Raw genomic sequence first — 22,806 nt, forward strand, 5'->3', positions numbered from 1 at the left:
TGCATAATTAACACTAGGGACTTGGTAGTCTAAGGTTTTGAGTTGGATTTTTTCTTCCTAGGTCAATATATTTTTTTGTGAATATCCATTATCATATGTCATATTATTCTTACAGGTTAAACTAGAATCAGTAGAAGTGGTACCGCTATCCTCATACAGTGTTTCTAATATAAGATATATATAATACAGCAGGTCTGTTATCCATTATTAAAGTTTAATTAGGGGGCATTCATTATAAGATACATGGAGAATTGTTAAGTTGTAAGGAATAGGGTTCAGTTTTCCCCATCCAATTGGCCACTTCTTTTATTTTTCAATGTCAGTGTTTGAATCAAAGTCAATGCAGAGTCTCCCTGAATGACAGGTACTCATCTAAACATATTTGTTCCATATCAGTAAAGAAGAAAGCTTAACCCCTTTTCGTCAATATAGGCTAGTTTTTTTTTTTTTTAGCAATTTCGACCTGCGTGCACCAAATGTCATCTCTTGTATGTATAATTTGAGCAACATTTCTCACCATTGTTTATTCTCTCTGTAAAAGCCCCATGCCCAATACTTAACTGTTCTCATCTGTCAGTAAAATCCTTAGTAGTTCAGTATAGTAAGTAAATCTTTTAGAGATTGAATAGCTATTGATATATGGTTATACAGGTGAGGGACCGTGACACTGCTCTAGCAATCTTTTGTTGCAACAAAATTGAATTCAAAGCTGTCCAATTCCAAATGCTTCTCCAATTCCATCCGACTGTACATTTGCCAGGTTAGATTAGGCCAGCTGCATTATGGTTCCACCCTGTTTGCATCTGAATTCAGTATTGTTAACGATGGTCTCTATGCTGTACAATAAGATCTGTAGGACTAATTACTCCTGCATAACTGAAACTCTGCACACTTTGACTGATGCTTTCCTGTTTCCTCCTCCCCTTGACCCTGGCCACCACTATTCTACTGTTTCTATGAGTTTGACAAGTTTAGACTCCTCGTTTAAATGGGATAATGTACTATTTGTCTTCAGTTATCTGGCTGATTTCACTTAGAACAATACCCTCCAGGTCCATCCAGGTTGTCACAAATGGCAAAATTCCCTTATTTTCTGAGACTGAATAGTATTCTATTGTATATATACCAGAAATCTTTATCCATTCATCAACTGAGGGACATGTCTTGGATATTGTGAATAATGTTGCATTGAACATGTAGTGTAGATACATTATTTTTAAAATTATTATTACTCTCTCCACATCCTTTTCTCCTCTTCCAGGGTTTTTATCACACAGAAATATTACTTCAACTCTTGCCACCCATATTCCTGAAAATATTTCTTATTTCTTTATCCTTTTTTTTTTTTTTTTTTTGCAGATTTCATTGCTATGATATTCCAGCTTCCTGCTTTGAAGTGGTAATAGACAGTGATCCTCAAAATGTCTAATGTGGCACCTCTAACAATGGGTATCTTCCATCAATGGCATATATTGGAGTGCATAAAATACATCCTGATTCTAGGGGCGCCTGGGTGGCTCAGTCGGTTAAGCCTCCGACTTCGGCTCAGGTCATGATCTTACGGTCTGTGAGTTCGAGCCCCACCTCGGGCTCTGTGCTGACAGCTCAGAGCCTGGAGCCTGCTTCAGATTCTGTGTCTCCCTCTCTCTCTCTGACCCTCCCCCATTCATGCTCTGTCTTTCTCTGTCTCAAAAATAAACATTAAAACAATACATCCTCATTCTATAGCATCTCTAGACTGTGTTCAGTGAAAGAAGTCAGAAGCCTTTCCTGTTTTGCCATCTTCTCTTAAATACAAAATCGACAAACATTTATTTCCTTGCTCATCAATTTGTGCTATGCAGTTTTTCTTATATGAACAAAAACAAATATATAAAATATACATAGCATATTTAAAACTAATTTGCAGCTGCCATATCTCTTGTTTCAAATGCTAACTTCAATTTCAAACAATTTGATTCTAATTTTGGATATTTTTTTCCTAAAAGTGTATGTAAATTTATATTAATTTATCTTAATTCTGAATAACTGGAGACACTATGTTCTTAACATAGAAAGGAGATACTAAATGTCTATCCAAATCGTTTTTGACATAATTTGCTTTCAATTCTACTCATAAAATGTGTCAAGATATATTTTTCTCCTGCTACTAGTACCTTGGGAAACATTAATCTCAGAATAATTGAGAAACACTGGCTAAGCTGTTAATTTTAAATGACACATTAGTAACTGTCATTTAAATTGATAGGTAGAGCTATAATTGAGAGTAATAGTAAAAAGGTAACTTCCTTATCATTGAATATTTAGTGATTATTAAATTACTTATCTAATGCAACCTTGAACCTTGTGGTTGCTTAAAAGAAGATATCTGAATCTTATAACAATAAAAGTAGACATTTTGTTAAATCGATTTTTAACATTTGGGGGAGCAATACTTCATCTTTTATGTTAAGTGTTGCATCCAGATCTGGAGACTAAATATCTTTCCCAGAAAACCTGTTATGCAATGTGACTTGTCCTGAAATCCATAACTAGTTAATCATAAGTCCTGGGAAATCTGAAGAAAAAAATTAAGTGACAAGGATGTTAAAACATGCACCTGTCTGCATAGGTATGTTAAACAGATTCTGTTTCTGTGAAAAGCAGTTGTTTCAGTAATGTAGATATTGTGAGGAGAAGTGTAGTTAACTTTAATTCATTGATTTCATAATGTAATTATTTTATGTAAAATGCTGTGTGTGTGGAGAGAGAGAGAGAGAGAGAGAGAGAAATTAATATTGAGAGAGAATTTTTAATTTATTGGAAAAAACTGCATTCTTTCAGGTTTTCTTTTTTTAGTGTTTATTTATTTTTGACAGAGAGAGAGAGAAAGCATGAACGGGGAAGGGGCAGAGAGAGAGAGGGAGACACAGAATCCAAAGCAGGCTCCAGGCTCTGAGCTGTCAGCACAGAGCCCGACAATGGGCTCAAACTCACAGATCACAAGATCATGACCTGAGCCGAAGTCAGACGCTCAACCGACTGAGCCACCCAGGCGTCCCTCATTCTTTCAGGTTTTCTTATGGAATGACAGCAGGTTAATTTCCAAAAGGGAAAGCACTCATTGTATTGCAATGATAAGAATCTAATGATAATATTTCTGATATTCAAACAGAAATTTTGAGTAAACACTTGGTACTTCCCCAAACTAAAACACTTTGAGTATATATTTCATATATATTTCTTAAATGATCTCTCGCATGAAAAATATCTAAAGTTTCAGTCCATCTTTGTAAATTAAAGAGATACATTGTAAATTATCATTTCATTTTTCCATGTATAAAAAGAACATCTTCCTCTTAGAAGACAAAGCATTAATGATCACACAAGAATATGCTTGTGATTTCAGCAGTTCAGTAGACCTTACATGTTAACAATTTTTCTAATTAGGTGTTTTTAAAGATTCTCAATTATTTATAAGATTGCAATATTTGGGGGCACCTGGATGGCTCCATCAGTTGAGCGTCCAACTTTTGGTTTTGAATCAGGTCATGATCTCAGGGTCGTGGGATTGAGCCCTGTGTTGGGATCCACACAGAGCATGGACTCTGCTTAAGATTCTCTCTCTCTCTCTCTCTCTCTCTCTCTCTCTTTCTCTCTCTCTCTACCCCTCTCCCCCACTAACACTCTCTGTCTCTTAAAAAAACAAGAGTGTAATATTTAATTGCATAACGAAAAGGACCTATGATAATGATTGAATTGTTTCTTTAATAGAAAGTGAAATTTTATTTGAGGCATTCTAATTTAAAGATCAAATTTGCTCAGGGAGTGAAAAAAAAATTTAACACTTGATTAATTCTTTCTTTTCTCTACTATATTTACTCATGCCAATGTTTATTTTTTAGATGGAATATAAATTTGTAGAATTATTTGTATAATTGAAAGAATTTCTGAAGTACACATTTCTTTCCTCCAAAGATTTCTTTGGTCAGAGCATAACTACCTCTTTCTACAATGCTATTTAAGTATATAACACACCTAAATTATACACTTGGCCATCATCCTTAACATATATTTCCCATTATAATTATGATATAAATAATTCCATTCAAATTAACATTTTCTAACTCTCAAGTATGAGGCACTCTTTAGGCACTGCTCTAAATACCAAAGTGCCAATGACAGAGACCCTGATCTCAAAGGCAAAATAAAATGAAAGCTCCCTGCTCCAGATTACATTAGCTCATTTGCTTCTCTTTCCTTTCTTTTCCTTTATATTCCCTTTCCCTTTTGTATCCTTATTTCTTTTCCTCCCCTTTCCTTCCTTTCTTTTGTTCATTGAATATATAAGTCCCTAGATAAGACAAAAATGCATGAAGAATTTTTCTCTGTGCAATAAAATGTAATATAAACTTTAAGGTTGTTTCCTTTGGTGGTCTCATTACAAGTGTACTGGAAGTTGCATTTTGCAACTGAGTAAATTAGAACCAAAGAGATAACTAACTTATAAATTCCTCACACAGCAAATAAAATATTTTATCACTTTTACCACAGCATGGTGAAAGCACCACCCATTGTTATATTAAGTCAGGTAGTTAATTAATAAATGCTTGTTAAAAGTGAAGGTCTGTACTATTTAGTTTTTAATTAATATCTAAGTAATTATAATATTTCCAAATATTGAGACACACGGACAATTCAAAATATAAGAACGGCTCTGAACTATATACATTTTAAATAGCATGGTTCTCTTTGCAATGGAGAATAAGTATTTAGCTTCAAAAGGTGCCTTTGATAAAAGAATATACAGCTGAGAATAATGGATATTAAGTGTGAATTCGTACATTTGATATTAGGTCTTCATTCATCTCTGTTAAGTAGAAGAAACAGCTCATAGTCCAACAAATATTTGTGCCTTTTTTTTCCATATTGGTGTTAACTGTTGCTAAGAGTCATCTGTTCAGACAGGTGCTACAATTTCGAGATTCCTTTGAAGCTACGTGGAACCATCTGACTAGTCTCCACCCCTAGAATAAGAAAAGAGACATATATCACCTCCAAGTCAAATTGGATGAGAAGAAGTTATTCATTCTCCATCATTTCTTCCCTTGTGTACTAACTGGCAGAATAAGATAGTGTCTCCTGGACTAATCTCTAAATGATAGGAGAGAAAACTTACCCAACCCCTAACCAAGAACACTTTTATTACACAGCTGTATGAAAAAGAAGTAAGTTTTTATTGTAAAAGTCACTAATATTTTCAATGTGTTAGTTATCAGAGGTAATATTAGCTCACCTAATACAAGTTGCTTCCTTCACAAGCTCTGTGGTCACCTTTGTCTCTTGATGTATGTGATTGATTTATGAATTCTTTTTTTATTGGTTCTTTTTGTTTAGAGTTGAACTAATAGTAACTGGGAATTATTCAATCTAAGAGAAGAAGAAAAGAATAAATAATCCTAAAAGAACCAAAACAAATCATAAAAAGAAAGTTAAGAATTTGATAGAGTAATTCCAATGAGTCAGTGAGAAATACATGGAGAGAAAATCAGTGACTTCTAAATGGCATACCCGCTTGACACTAATTGTTTGAACACTCAAAATGAAACTTTACAAATCCATAATCAAACAGGGGGAAAGAAACCCAGTCTATGTTGAAGAAAAGCTGTCAAAATATGTATAGATATTAGGCAGGTTTTTTTTTTCCCGACACAGAGTAAGTTTGAAATCAAATAAAAGAAAACAAATGTAGAAATACAGTGCTCAGAGATGTGAATGGAATATTTCCAAAGCTCTGAAAGACTGTTTGGAAAATCATACACCTAAGTCAACATATTGGAATGCAGAAGATGCTCTTACAAGGCTAGAAGTGGAAATTTAATTTCATCATGCAAAGAAAAACAGCTGAAATGGCAGAAAGTGCTGTTGATCTCCAGCGAATAACAAAGGAAGACTTCCATAGGCCTCTTTTTGGAACTGCAGAAATAGTCAATGAGTAACTGATCTATTATCCTTTATTTGGGCCAAAGAAGTTATTTTAGTAGAGTTTTGTTCCTATGTATATAAAGTTCAACAAGCTTCTAAAACCAAAGGGATTTGAGTTTTATAGATCTTAGCTGTGGAAGGAATCTTTCCCAATAGGTATGGAATAACATTTGACTATGAACTACATAGTTGTATTATTTGGTGCCTGGGCCATGCCAGCTGTGTAATGTTTCGACAGATTCCCTATTGTACTCCACAGAGTGTTATATTCTTCTGTGATGCAAGGTGAAATCCAAGGCTCTGAGAGGACATAGTGATAGAAAGCATACAGGAGCTTTTTGTTTTTCAATATTTATATGCTATAAATTCCAAATCATTTTGTTTACAGTATGCAATGCATTTCAAATGGATATTTTAACATAAATATTTTTTCATAGATTCATAGTAAAACTTAGTCCAGGGTTCTCAGATCCACTATTTTCAATTTCTCTCAGTTTCTCTGGAGAAAAAGAGTTCATGTCAAATTGTGCTTTTTTTAAAGTTTATTTATTCTTGAGAGAGACATAGACAGCACAAGTGGGAGAAGGGCAGAGGAAGAGGGAGAGAGAGAGAATCCCAAGCAGGCTCTGTGCCATCAATGTGGAGAACCATGTGGGGCTCAAACTCATGAACCCGCAAAATCATGCCCTGAGCCGAAACCAAGAGTTGGTCCCTTGACCAACTGAGCCACCCAGGTGCCCCAAGTTATGCCTTTTTTTAAAAATATTTTTTAATGTTTATTTACTTTTGAGAGACAGAGACAGAGACAGAGAATGAGTGGGGGAGGAGCTGTGATAGAGAGGGAGACACAGAATCTGAAGGAGGCTCCAGGCTCTGAGCTATCAGCACAGAGCCCGACAAGGGGTTCAAACTCATGAGCCACGAGACCATGACCTTAGCTGAAGTCGAACGCTCAACCTCAACCGAATGAGTCACCCAGGCACCCCTAAATTATGCTTATTAAAAAAGAAATTTCATCACCTCTTTGTGACTACTCCAGATGCTATATATCTGAAAACAACCAGACTTCAGAACTCCATTTCAAACTTATTCCAGAGGCAGGGGAATGGAAAGCTCTGTACTAATTACTGACAATGCTATTTCTCTTAACATACCTTTACATATGTCTTCTTTCTAATTTCTATACATGTAAAAGCACAATAAATTTTAACTAGAGATGAGAACAGGAATTATGTGTGCCCATATGTATGATGAAATGTTGACATCCCTTGTATCTAGCATAGGAATAAGCTCGTAGCATTCTTCATACTGAATTTGAATAGAATTGTAAAACCAAAAGCCTCATCAAAAGTCGTCTAGTTTAATCCCTCATTCTATAGTTGGGGAAACTAAAGCCTAGACAAGAGAAGTGATTTACCCAAGGTCACATAAATTAGTACAGAGCTAGAATAATGCTTGTATTACATTCTCCTTGTCTCCTTGTCTCCAGTGTCTTTATAAGACACTGACTTTCATGGTTTGATAACTAGCCACAGGTAAGGATTCCATAAAGCAATGGAGAAATCTCAAAGTGTTCTCCTTAAGGCCATTATCCTTAAATAGAAGGGTATATAACAATCACCAGGGAATCTGTTTAAAATGTGGTTTTCCTGGATACAATGGCCAAATATTCTGAGTCATAAAAGTCCAGTGTGAGATCAAGGCATCTGTTCTGATGCAAGTGGCTCGTACACTGCTCTTTACAAAACAGTACATGTTGAATAAATAATAACTTGCTATAATGCCTTAATATCCTTCTCAGTAAAGATTAGGAAACTCAGACTGAGAATGCTAGTAATAGATTTGTTAACAGTAAGCAGTGTACTCAGAATACATTCTAAATTTTATCATTGAATTGAAGATTTTCATGATTTTGAACACTTCTCAAATGACATACCTCTATCATCAAATTCATCATGGCTTATGTAGTTATATTTGTGAATTACTGAATATTCGCTATAATTTATGTAAGACTTTTATTGATACTTTTGTATTCATAAGTTATATAAGTAATACCATACTGTCCTTGACATTTTACTCTGAGGAAGGCAACTTCTCTACTAACAAACATTTATGTCCCATAAAAAAATAAACATGCCATTTAATTCACCCAATAAGAAATTAAAATATTTCAGAGTCGCTCAAAGAGATAACTCAGTCCTCTTAGTTCATTTTTTAATGGAAGAAGCTATAATTACTTTTTCAAAGGCTATGTATTTCCTAGTTAGAATTAAAATATTGATACAACAATTTAAGAGTGAAAAATCATTATAATTCTAGAATTTATAGGAATCATCTTAATATGCAAGTACCAGCAGTTATTTCTTATTTTCAGTTAGTTAGTTGTTATTTTCAGTTAGATATTATGCTTTGTTAGGCTAGTATATGGTCCCCAGGTTGTGGTGGCAAAGATTATTTTACTGAATGTGTGCTGGTACTACATTTTCTAATCATTAATATCCAACAATTTTTATAGAATTTAATACATTTCTATGTGAGGAATAAGAAGATAGTTTGGTTTTACTCAATGTTCCTTAAGAGATACTTTATACATTCCCCCCCGACACTGGCTTTCATCTCTTAAGTAAAATAAAAACCTCATCCTAAAGTCAAACTGAGAATGTAACATGTTATAAGGCAGAGTAGATTTACAGAAAGCATTTATTAAACTAGAACTGCTAAGTCATTAAAGAGATAAAGTGTTAATTAAGTTACATGACACACTGATATTACATGAGAATAGCAAATACTCTTATCTGAAATTTACTGTTTGTCTGTTTTGGTTTAGAAGGATAAATGAATATCTGATATAATGGATAGTTCTTGGAATGGAATCTTCTGCATTATTTGAAATTCTTACCAACTTTCTCACAAAGGGTAGTGTTGTTTTAGGCAATTTTTCACTTTCTATTATGAATTTTATGTCAATGTGATAATTCTATTAGTCTGTGGTCAACTCTGTGCATTAAAAGGCTAATGCCACTTTATGGCCAAATCAAGAGGCTCTCTGTCTTTAAAATCTTCTGTTTTGAGCAAAATAGTAAGTCTAAATTATCATCTTAAATACTGCACTGCACTATAGCTTCTGTATTGAAATGCAATTGATATTTTGTACAATGATCATCTATACAACCAACTTATCATGCTTTTTATTATTTCTAAGAAATTCTCTGGGAGCTAGAGTCTTTTTCATGCTGATAATTATACTATCTATAGATAACATTTATCTATCTATAAATGTTACTCTTGTTTTTCCCTCACTTTGGTGGAAAATTTAGATAATCTACCTTCTTCAAAGGTAGAAAACAAAATAATAAACTCCCATGTATCTATCAATTATATCCAACAATAATCAAATCATAGGTGGTCTTGTTTTAAAGCATTCCACAGTACCATTGCCATGCTTTAAAAAATTAAAAATGATTCCTTAGTATCATCAACTATTCAACCAGTGTTCACATACCTTCAAGTGTCACATATACATTTATATTCTTATAATAGTTTTATTGAGATCTAATATATATGCAATAAGACCCACCATTTTAAAGTATACATTTTGGTTGTTTTTAGTATATTCATGAAGTTGTGCAATCACAATCACTATCTAATTTTAGAATATTTCATCAACCCCCCAACAAGTCTCATATCCACTCCCCCCCTTCCCCTAGTAACCACTTACCTTCTCTCTATCTATATGCAGTTGCCTTTTCTGGACATTTCATGTAAATGAATCATAAAAGATATGGCCTTTTGTGTCTGGTGTCTTTGACTTAGTACATATTTCCAAAGTGCCTTCACACTGCAGCATGTATCAATGTTTATTTTCTTTTTATGGCCAAATAATGTTCCATTTTATGGGTATTTTGTCTAGGCATTCATCATATGATGGAAATTTAGATTATTCCCACTCTTTTGTTATTATATGAACATTCATGCACAAGTTTTGTGTGGATATATTTCAACTCACTTAGTCAAACACCTAGGAGTGGAATTTCTGGGTCTTAAGACTATTTAATTTGAAGAACTGCCAAACTGTTTTCCAAAGTGGCTGCACCATTTTACAACTCCACTGCCAATGTACATCCTCTGTATCTTAACGAACATGTGTTAGTGTCTGTCTTTTTGATGCTAGCCGACCTAAGCAGGTATGAAGTGATATCTCATTGTGGTTTCTATTTGTATTTCCCTAATGCCTAGTGATGTTGAGCATCTTTTCACATGTTTAATGGTCAGTTATATATCTTCATTGGAGAAATGTTTGTTCTAAACCTTTCCTATTTTTAGAATTGGGTTACTTTTCTTTTTATTGTTGATATATAAGTTTTTAAAAAATATTTTGGATCTAATTCTCACAACAGATACATGATTTGTAAATATTTTGTCTCATTCAGTGGATTGTGTTTTCACTTTCTTGCTGGTGTTCTTACAGCACAAAATTTTTAATTTTGATAACATCCAATTTACTTGATTTTTTTCTTTTGTAACTTACGCTTTTGGTGTCACAACTAAGAAATCACTATATAATCCAAGGCTATAAAGTTGTACTCATAGGTTTTATTCCACCAATTTTATTGTTTTTGTTCTTACTTTTAGGTCTTCAATCCATTTTGAGTTAAGTTTCGTGCATGGCATGAAGTATTGGTCCAACTTCATTCTTTTGCAAGTAGACATACAGGTAATTTGGTACCATTTGTTGAAAAGATTTCTCTCTTTCCATTGTCTTGGTACACTAGTCAAAAATCCGTTAGCCATAAATGTGAGTTTTACTTCTAGACTCTCAATTCTATTTCATTGATCTGTGTGTCTATTCTTAGTCTAATACTATCCTGTTTTGATTACTGAACTTTCTAGTAAGTTTCGAAGTTAGGAAGTGTGAGTCTTGCAACTGTGATTTTTTTAACAAGATTGTTTTTGTTATTCTGGTTCTCTTATATTTCTAAATATAAGAAAAAAAAAAGGTATCTGGGATGTTGATAAGAATTGCCTTGAATCTGTAAATCAATTTTGGGAAGTATTGTATTTCTGTGAGGTAGGAATGAACAAACAAAAAATGAAAATAAGAAAACAATTTCATTTATAATAGCATCAAAAAGGATAAAATATTCAGGGATAAATTTAAAAAGCAAAATGTAAAACATATTCTGAAAACCACAAAAATTGTTAAAAATTTAAGGAAAACTTAAATAGGAAAGTCATTTCATATTTCTGGATCAGATGACTTAATATTGTGAAAATGTCAATACTTCCCAAATTGCTTGAAAAGATATATTTTAGAGGCACCTGCGTGGCTCAGTCAGTTGATCGTCTGAACTCTGCTCAGGTCATGATCTCGTGGTTCATGAGCTCGAGCCCCACGTCAGGGTCCCTGCTATCGCTTGACAGGGCAGAGCCCACTTCAGATCCTGTGCTCCCCGCCCCCCGCCCCACTCTCTCTGCCCCTACCTCAATTGTGCTTTCTCAAAAATAAATAAACATTTAAAAAAAGATATTTTATAGGTACCAAATTCTAAGTTGATAATTTCTTTCATGAATTTAAAGATAGTTTATTCTTTTCAAATATATTTGGGGCTGTTGAGAAATTGTCTGTGGTTATTCTTGCTTTACCCTATCCTGTTTGGTATGAATTGTGATTTAATAAATATAGATTCTTATTTTTCTTCAGTTCTGGAAAATTCTTTTCATTATAATTATAGCAACCTCATCTGCCTTTCCTCTATCCTATCCTCTGAAAACACTCATTAGACATATGTTAGAGATTCTGTTTTCCTCCAAAGTTTTTAACATTAAAAAAAATATTTTCCATCTTCTGTCTCTAAATGATATGGATATTTTTTTCAGATCTTCCATTCACTAGTTTTCTTTATGTTGCATCTTGTTACCTGCTATTTAGTCCACCCATCTTTTTCTCTTTTTTTCCCTCTTAACTATCTCATTTTCTTCTGAAGATTTCCTTTGATTCTTTTTCAAATCTATTTGAAAAAGACTATTTTTGATAGTCTCATATCACTCAGTTTTGTGATCCCACGAGTCTTTAAAAAAAATTTGTATGTAGTTATTTTACATTCTGTGTCTGGTATTTCTAATATCTACCGGCTTCTGAGGGATTTAAATCTCTATTTTTCTTGATGATTCTCACTCATGGTGGCAATTTTCTTCAGTGCTTGGTCATCTTTGACTCTAATTCAGATGTCACTAGTTTTCATCAGTGGCAATTCTTACTTCAGAGAGACGACACAATTGGCTTTGTCACAAACCTGGAGATGTTGCCAACCTTGGGCACTTTAATCCTTTTATAAGATTTCAAATTTAAAGCGGTCATATCAGATTTAGCTCTAATAAACCGCCCCTGGCCCAGAACTAGGAATTTAATTACAGTGCAGATATTGTCACTTGCTCTCAGATCAAACAGTTATTGGCATTTTCTAAGTGTTCAAGACTTTTTGCTCTAGCTTTGTTTATTTGGGCAGGAAAGGTCTTGCAGTTTCCCTTACTTCTGCCAACCCAGAAACGTCTTTAGAATACCCTTCACCCAAACACTAGTTGTTTTGCATAAGAGACCTTTTAAAAGTCGCTCATTTGTCACATGGACAAAATGTGTTACTATATTTTTAAAGTTATTAATGTTATATTCTTAAATGAACTTAAAATAGATTCATTCATCCGTAAAATAAGGATAACAATAGTGTCCAAATATTCTGAAGGTTTTCTGAGTTAGTGCTTGTCAGATAAAAAGTATTTAATAGGTGATAATTATCATCATTACCAGTATCAACATTAATATTACACCTTATCCATGGTATATGCACCTAAAAGTAAAACTCAGAAATTCTCTAATGATATCAAATGTTTCCAAGAGTTTATGTTATCTTGATTGATCAGATTCAATCTAGGTGTTTCATTTATACCCAACTAGGATGTTTTGATACATTATTGTATGTAAAAGCTAAGAAATGCTAAAAATACAAAGCTCTTACAAATTCGTAATTCAGTGGTTTTTAATAAAATAGTTTATATGATACAAAGAGGCATGTGTTTTGAAGTACTATTGGGAAGAGACCAAAAAAGTTTTGCCTAATATGATTCAGGAGACAGGCACATCAAAGGTTTAGTGTTTTCCCTAGAACAATAACTGTAAAAAATAAAAATGGATACATATTCCAGACACTATGCACAACATTTTATATGCATGATCTAATTTAATACTCAAAATAAACCCACAAAACGAGTCTTATTATTATCCTTGTTTTTTTTGATTAGAAAATTTAAGCCTAGGGATTAAGTAGAATTCCCCAAATCACCCTTTCAGGAGCAAACATGAATTAATCCTAACTCTCTCAGACTTCAGAGTTCATGCTTCTGGTGCTTTCTCATCGTTGCTGTTTATCATTAAATTAGATACGATTATTAAAATACATGACACATGCTCCCAATATTCCATACAAAAGAATGATTCCATCTTGGAGGTGTCAAAGTAAACGTGCCTTTGAGCTGGACCTAGGAGGATGAGTGGACTTACAGCAAGTAAAAGATGGGCAAGACTATTCCACACAGAGGCAGCAATCCAAAGAACTGCCGAGGCTCAAGAGCGGCACGAGTTGTTGAGGAAGGCCAAGGGTCTGATGTGTCTGGCGCTTGATGCAGAACCCAGCTCGTGAATGGACAGATTGAGATCAGTTTGCGGAAGGCTCTGGAGGCAAGCTAAGAAACCTGACTTTATAAGATGGGCATTTGGGGGCCACCTAGCTTTTTGTGAAGAATAGAACTAAGACATGACTTGGATTCTAGTAAAATAGCTACAGCATCAGCCTAAACATAGAGAGCTAAGATCTTATATGCAGGTAGAGAAGTTACAAAATTATTGAAATGGTGTAAACATGAAATGAAGAAGTTAGAGCTGTGAAAATGAAATTTTTCAAGCCATGAAAGTATTATAAATTTTTAAGCTCATAATTCATCTCCAGATTTCTAAAGCTAAAGTGTTCCCCTTTGTATTTAATTAAGATATAATTTCATATATTTGGATGATATCCCATATTTACTTCCATGGCCTTTTATCTTCAAATAGTATGAATATCTGAAGTGAATATATTAATTGAACTTGGGTTATTTTTATAACCCTGTTATCAATGTTAGTCTTTAAAATAGCCTATGTTTTCCAGGTGTTATACTCAATCTAATTGATGATAAAAAGAAATGACTTTAGTATCAATAAGTATGCAGAAACAGGAGGCCAACAGAAGTTTAGGCCTGTGCTCAGCAGCCTTTACAAGGAACAAAATGACTTGTAAGCAGTGAGACCCACATATGGATAAACACTCGCAAAATAACATTCCTACCTTGCCATTGAACCTACCAGTGATGCATAAAAACTACCAAAGTCTTTCATACTCATGCATATATATCTATTCAGAATTTGTATTCTTATTTTATACACAAATAAATTATAAATTTAAATTGGAAATCAAAGGATTTACACTTTAATTGGTACTTCGTGCTTGGTAGTTTTTTCTGAGATCTTTGTAAGGTAATGTGGCAATTGTACTGTCAACATTTCATGAAAATACTGACTATTCTAATTGCATGCATTAGCAAAGCTAGGAGAATGAATAAAGAAAACATCTGCTAATCACTTTCATAATTGATCATTTCAATATTAAATTACAGGATGCATAACTTGGTCTCCACGTATGTGTCTTGCAGTACAAAATAAACACATAAATGCAGAAAAAAAAGTCAAAACCATAATAATAGTATCTAAACATAGCCAAGCAACAAATGTAACACAGAGTGCCAATGTAACAAGTCATGTTTTCTTTTTTTATACTTCTCATTGTCATTCTACTCTATCTCAGATAGGATATGAAAATATTCCTGAGACACAGACCAAAGCCATAAAGCATACAAAGAAAAATCAGCATCTCCCAGAAGATCAATTTATTACATTACCAAATTTATTATTCATGAAGTTTGATCTAATTGCCTTAGCATAGAAGTATATTGTTTTTATGGATCATAATGATGCATGAATGTAATTACATTAGTGATTTTCACATATTAGCAAAATAATGCCTGTGTTTAACAGTGAAACAGTGTTTGATTTCTTTGCAATACAGCCTACAAATTACATACATATTAAAATCATCATGTTCATTTCAATAGCTTATGATACCATGACAAGTATAAATTATAAGTATTGATATATACATGTATATATATATAGTTTTCATCTTAAATACATGGTTTCAGTGCATATAAGTGAATTTATATTTCACATCACTTACTATCACCCTAATTCCTGTTTACAAATAGTTTTCTCAGTTACTGTCTCTAGTTTACTATGCTTTTAAAATTTTCTGTCTTTTTGTCCTGGGCCAAGACATGCAAATTAACCAAATACCAACATGTATATTGTCAGTCAATCAAATTGGAAAATGCCAACCCTTCTAAAATAACCTTGCTGATTATTATTATCATCAATAGTGCTAAGAGGGCATTTTCTTAAAGATAATTAGCTCTCTTTAATTGTTTGACTAATCTCTTCAGATTTTAAAAGACTCATTAACTTTTTTGGCCGCTAGGCACGGACTGATCAAAGCTTAAACCATCCAGATCAGCTGACTTTTCAGCCAAACTATGGAGGACTGGTTCAGGATATCCTTAGTTTGGTTTTTTGTTTTCTGTGGGGTTTTTTTTTTTTCACAATTTAATTAAAAAATTCCTGAACACAGTTTAGTAACTAAAGTTTCAAACCAGTTCTTCACAGCTTTTGTAATGTATAATTGTTAAACACAAACTGCACATGTTTAATATGTACAATTTGAGGAGTTTGGACATAGGTATAATCTACAGAACCATCAACACAATCAAGATGATAAATGTATCCATCACCTCCAGAAGTTTCTGCCCTGGCCCTTTGTTTTGTTTGTTTTGCTTTTGTGATATGTGTGTTTTGGTTTGCTTTGTGATGTGTGCATGTGTGTAAGAATATTTAACATGAGCTATCGAGCTATGTAAGATATAAAAAATTTAAACAAAGAAGTCCTCCAGATTTATTAAAGTACTTCTCAAGCAAGCCTTTTATTTCATATTCACTTTTTGATTGACTACCCCCCACCTCTTGAATCTGAATTTGCCCTTTAATAAAATCAAGTGCTGTATTATGCTTAAATAGGAGTCTGAGTACTGAAATAAGAGTGCAAGAGCTTATTTTTAAACGGATAGTCTCAGAAGCAGTCTCATTAAGAAAATTCACATGTGCAGTTGAAAGTTATCTCAAGCTGTGACTCAGAGTTTCTGAATTGTGTTACCGTGTATAATAGACGTTGGGGTCATCTATCACTTCAGTGTCAGCCTCCTCGCTTAGCCTAGAGGGGTTGTGATGCTACATACGAAGACCCTAATCCCTTTGTGTTAAGAGTGACATTTTGTGTCTTTTATCTTAATGGATAAGTTAGCATTCCTTCAGTACAGCGTTGAAAACGTGACTAGGATGCTCAGGGATTATTAAACAAGATGAAAGCCAGTTAGATACAAGAGTGTCTATGAACTGAATCAATAATACAACACTCAAAATGTACTTATGAATGTACTTCTTTCTCTCTTTTTCAGCAGTTTTGAAGTTAAACAATATAATAGTGTGTTTCAATCAGGAACCAGTGTTTAGTCCTACAGGTCACAAATTACTAATGTATTTATTATAAATGGATAAAGATTTTTCTAAAAAAAAAAAGCTTTATTATTCTAAAAGCTCTAATTATATTAATTTCAGATACTGAATCTCCCTGCCTAAAGTAATTTTTTAAATGATAACCAAATCTTTGACCCATTTATAAATCACCAGAAGGAAATTCCCTCTGGATTTAAAATGATGAGTGAATTTGCTTTCTTTTACTCACAGAGCAGCGGAGAAAGTCTTCCTTCCTTCTCCCCTCCCTCCTTTCCCTCCTCCCCCCCACCCTTATTTCCTTCACTCCTACCTTCCTTTCTTCCCACCTTCCTTCCTTCCTATTTCCTTCATTTCTTTTCTCCTTCTCCTTTCTGATCATTCTTTTTCCCCTTCCTCTCCTTCTCCTCCTTTTCTATTTCTCATCTCTTTTACATTTTTCTTGTAACTTTACTGACATCATGACAAAATTAATTTTATAATGGAATCAACACAGAGGCAAATTGTCAGAATACTCATTTATTTGCAAAATAATATAACTATAAAATTATGGTTGACCCTACACTTTAAATACAGTGAAGTGAGGGCTTATGATTCCTATAAAATTTGTAATATGAACGTTGAGTATTTTTGGAAAATATAGATATCTCTAGGAGTTGCCTTTAACATTAAGCAAGTCTTCATAAAAGATAAAAGTGAAAACTATAAAGGATAATACTAGTCTTTCCTCAGGCAAAGGGCTAGGGAATAGTCAGATGGTTCTGTGGTATACAGATAGATGTAAGTGGTGTTCTCAACTAGCTAAGGTTACAGGGACATGGGGGAAATCAGAACGAATGGAAGACGCTGAGAAACACAGAGATTTACTTCTTTAGTTGGAAGATGTTTTCTGGCTTTAGGAAATAAAATATGAAATCTTTGTACCATGGAATCCAACTGTCCCCCTATGTTCATATCCTTCTTGATAAAAGGAATATTAATTGATTACTTCAAAATGTAAACAACCAACATACGGATAACTACTAAATTCAAGAAACCATCCATTCTTAGTCATAATAAGGCATGAGGTTAGAGTTAAAGTACTAAATTCCCACACAGAATGTTATGGTCATATAACTACTACCACTGACCCCTTTCTTCCCCAAAGAAAATTTTAACTGCCAAAATATTTACAAAATAAGAGGACTGTTAAAAGACAATTTTAAAAAGTAAGTAAACCATGACTATCATACATATAAAAATAAACACAAGTTAAAAAATTTTAACTCACTAATGACGAAATTGGTAATATATTAAAACCAATCCAAAGGAGAATCCAAACAACAGGAACATTATAAATCCAGAATATTGAAATGAATAGGAAAATATCTATAGCTGGGGAAGGAAGTCAATTTTACCTCCATTGGACAGAATTAGAGGTTTACGAGCAAGAATTATCTGGCATTGTTACTGACTCTCTAAATTTACAGTTATAAAACCATTCTTGTAGAGACAGCAGCAGATAACCTGGCAGGATATGTTCCAGACAGTGCATAATTTTCCAAAGAAACATTTTTTCTTCCTACACTTGAATATTTTTCTAAAGTATAGTTATTTCATAATATAAGGGATAGGTGAATAAATTATGGGTAAAGAGATAAAGGAATGAATGAATGAACTAGTAAAAGACTGTCTGGAAACTTTTATAATATTTCATCACTCCCTCATTTTTTCTCAAATAGGAAAAAATTTTCATTTCATTTTTCCTCCAAATTTGGTCTCCCTTTCATGACTACATTTCTGTACATTTTTCCTGTTAGCCACTGACCTGATATAATTCTTTTGCTTCCATTATCTATTTTTTTCTCAACCTTTTTATTTGCCCAGCCATACTTTCTTTCTTGTGCTCCTTTATAACAATCACTTTGCTTCCTGAATAATGATTCAGTGGCTGAAAGTAAAAAAGTAAAACCATCTAAATTTTCTGAATAAATATAGTGGAAATAAAAGTGGAAATTAAAGCTTAAAAGAGGTGGAGTTCCCATATTCTTTTTGCCTTACATTAGTTTTTTTTTTTTAATTGACTATATTTTCCACTTTATAAATGCTTTAAAAGAATCCTCTTTTTGTCTACTAAATTCTAGATCAGGAGACCTAAATATAAAATAATTTAATGTTCAAACAACAAAACAAATTTGAGTTTCATTTAAATGTTTTATGCTGGGTTGCTGAAGGACATGAGAATGGAAGCTTGGAAGAGAATTACAGTTGATGACAGAAAAACAAAGACTATAAGCATGGTGAAATGTTTATTTTTATTTTTTAAAGGGTACAACATGATGGTCTAATGTTTGTATATGTTGTGAACTAATTACCACAATTAGGTTAATTAACACATCCATCATCTCACATATTTACTTTTTTTATTATTATTTTTTTTTATTTTGAGACAGAGGGGGAGAGAAAGTGCACTAGTGGGGGAGGGGCAGAGAGGGAGAAAGAGAATCCCAAGCAGGTTCTGCACTGACAGTGCAGAGTCCTACAAGGGACTCCATCTCACTGTGAGATCGTGACTTGAGCTGAAACCAAGAGTCTGTCACTTAACTAACTGAGCTATCCAGGCACCCTTTTCTTTTTTAATGTGGTGAGAACACTTAAGATCTACATCTTAGTAAATTTTAGATATACAACCCAATATTATTAACTAAAATCATCATGATGTACTTAGATCACAAAAATTTATTCATCTTATAACTGAAAGTTTCTGCCTTTTGACCAATATATCCCCATTTCTCCCACCACCCAGCCCCTGGCAACCACCATTCTACTCTGGTTCTGAGTTCAACTTTTTTAGATTCCACATGTAAGCGACATCATGCACTATCTTTTCTTTCTGTGTCTGGCTTATTTCACTTTGCCTGATATCATCCAGATTCATGTATGTTGTCACAAATGGCAGGATTTTCTTCTCTTTATGTGAATAGCATACCATTCTGTACTACATTTTCTTTATTCATTCATCTATCAATAGATGCTTAGGTTATTTTCATAACTTTGCTATTGTGAAAAAAGTTTGCAAAAAAACAGAAGAGAGAAGATACCTCTTTGAGATACTGATTTTATTTCTTTTAGGCATGTATTCAGGAGGGGGATAGCTAGATCCTGGGGTGGTTCTATTTTTCATCCTCTGAGTAACCACCATAGGGTTTTTTACAATGGCTGTACCTATTTATATTTCCATAAACAGTGCACAGGGATTCCCTCTCCTAATCTCATCTCTCTCTCTCTCTCTCTTTTTTTTTTTATAATAGTTATCTTAACAGGTGTGAGGTTATATCTCAGTGTAGTGTTTTGATTTTGTTTTGTTTCGTTTTTTCTGTTGTATTTGCTTGCCTCCCTGTCCTGGATTTCAAATTTATTCAGAGCAGAACCATGTTTTATTTGCCTTTTTCTTTAAACTAATGTATTATTTTTGTTAATATTTCTCATAGACATACACTGATGAAATAATATCTCTTTAGAAATTAGCTGAAATTATGTTTATTCTATAATGAAATCAAGTTAAATACTTGCAAAAATATAAACCGGTTATGAGGTATGAAGATATAACCATCCTTTTATAATTTATCCTTCAACTAGTGGAGATATTCCAAAATTTCCAAGAATATTTTATTTGTCATGAGTTCCTTGTAGTTTAGTTTTGTTCTTGGTTGGTTAATAAGAACAAGCAGATAAAGAATTATAGCTACCAACCATTTGTGTTTATTTTCATAATATACCATTTTAGAAAGTAAGAAAGAAAATTAGAGTGACTCTCAAATTAGAATTGGTAAATATCTTTGCATTTACCATAATACATCCTTTTTCATTTATAAAGCACTAGGTAATTGTCAGAAAATCATACTGTTTCTGTCTCCAGAATGTGAGGAGGCTCAGAGGAAAATCCCATGGCCCCTCTCTGTGTGACAATCTTATCACTTTCATTTTAAATTTTTTTCCAGCTTTATGGAAACATAAATGATATTAATATTGTGTAATGATTTGATGTATGTACACATTGCAAAATGATTACCACTAAAAGCTCAGTTAATATCCATCACCTCACATAGTTACAATTTTTCTTCTTGTGATGAGAACTCTTAAGATCTACTCTCAGGGTGCCTGGGTGGCTTAGCCATCTGACTCTTGTTTGGCTCAGGTCATGATCTCATGGTCACGACATTGAGCCCCTCATGGGCTCCGGGGTGACAGCACAGACCCTGCTTGGGATTCTCTCTCTCTGCCTCTCCCTTGCTCATGGGCGCATTGTTTCTCTCTCTCTCAAAATAAGTAAACTTAAAAAATAAAATCTACTCTTTTAGTAACTTCCAAATGTACTATTTAGTACTAGCTTTAGTCATTATACTATACACTGCATCTTCAGAACTTATTTATCTTATAACTGGAAGTTTGTACCTTTTGATCACCTGATATACCTGTTACACATTTCTGTCTTCTTTGAGAAAAAGTTTCTGTCTAGGTTTTTTGCCTATTTCTAAATAGGCTATTTGGTTTTGGTTTTGCCTTGTTTTGTTATTGAGTTACAGGAGTTCCATATATATATGTATATGTATATGTATATGTATACATATATATATATATGTAGTAAACATTAACTGCTTATCATGTATGCCTTGGAAATATTTTCTCCCATTCTGTAAGTAGATTTTATGTTTTTTTATTGTTTCCTTTTCTTTACAGAAGCTTTTTAATTTCATTTAGTCTCTCTTGTTTATTTTGGCTTTTTTTTTTACCTGTATTTTAGGTGTCGTATCCAAAATATTTCCTTATATTTTAGGAGTTTAATGGTTTTCATTTTGAGTTATTTTTGTGTGTGGTGTTATAGAAGCCCACTTTTATTCATGTTTATGTAGATATTCAGTTTTCAGAGCACCATTTATTGAGGAGATTATTCTTTCCCCATTGTGTTTTCTTAGTGCCCTTGTTAAAGGTTTATTGACCATATATGTGTAGATTTATTTCTAAAGCTCTTTTTTGGTTCCATTGGTCTTTGTGTCTGTTTTTATATCTGTAGCATACTGTTTTGATTACTATAGCTTTGGTAGTTTAAAATCAAGCAGTGTGATGTCTCTAGCTTTGATTTTCCCATTCAAAATCGCTTTGTTTACTTGGGGTCTCTTGTAGTTTCATATGAATTTTAAAATAATATTTTTATTACTTTGAAAAAGGCCACTATAATTTTGATAAGCATTGCATTCAATCTGTAGATCACTTTGGATAGCATTGACATTTTGAAATGTTGTCAAATGCTATTTCTACATCTATTAAAATAATCATATGATTTTTATATTTCATTCTGTTAATGTGGTACATCACATTTACTTGTGTGTGTTGAGCCATCCTTGTATCACAGAGATAAATTCCACATGACATTGGTGTATGATCCTTTTTATGTACTGCTGAATTCAGTTTGCTAGTATTTTGTTGAAGGTTTTAAAATCTATGCTCATCAGGGATATTGGCCTATAATTTCCTTACCTTGTTGTGTCCTTATCTGGCTTTGGTATGAGGGTTATATTTGTTTCATAAAACAAGTTTGGTAGTGTTCTCTACTTTTCCATTTTTTTGAAGACTTTAAGATGTATTGGAATTAATTCTTCTTTAAGTGTTTGGCAAAATTCATCCATGAAGTCATCTGATATTGATCTTGCTTTGATTGGGAGGATTTTGATTGCGAGTCAATCTCATTGTTCATGTTTGGTCTGTTCAAATTTTCTATTTCTTCATAATTCAGTCTTGGAAAATTGTATGTTACTAAGAACTTATAAATTTCTTTTAGATTATCCAATTTGTTGGCGTACAATTGTTGATACTAGTCTCTTATAATCCTTTGTATTTCTGTGCTAGCAGTTGTGATGTCTCCTCTTTCATTTCTGATTTCACTTATTGGACTCTTCTTCCTTTTCTCTGGGTTAGTCTAGCTAAAGGTTTGTCAACTTTATTTATCTTAAAAAAAAAAACTCTAAGTTTTATTGATCTTTTCTATTGCTTTTCTACTTTATATTTCATTTATTTTGCCCTTAATATTTATTTTTTTTCCTCCTGCCAACTTTCTGCTTAGTTTGTTTTTCTTTTTCTATCCCCTTGCAGTATAAAGTTGG

The sequence above is a fragment of the Neofelis nebulosa genome, chromosome 6 (genome assembly GCF_028018385.1).
Source record: "Neofelis nebulosa isolate mNeoNeb1 chromosome 6, mNeoNeb1.pri, whole genome shotgun sequence".
NCBI classification, from domain to species: domain Eukaryota; kingdom Metazoa; phylum Chordata; class Mammalia; order Carnivora; family Felidae; genus Neofelis; species Neofelis nebulosa.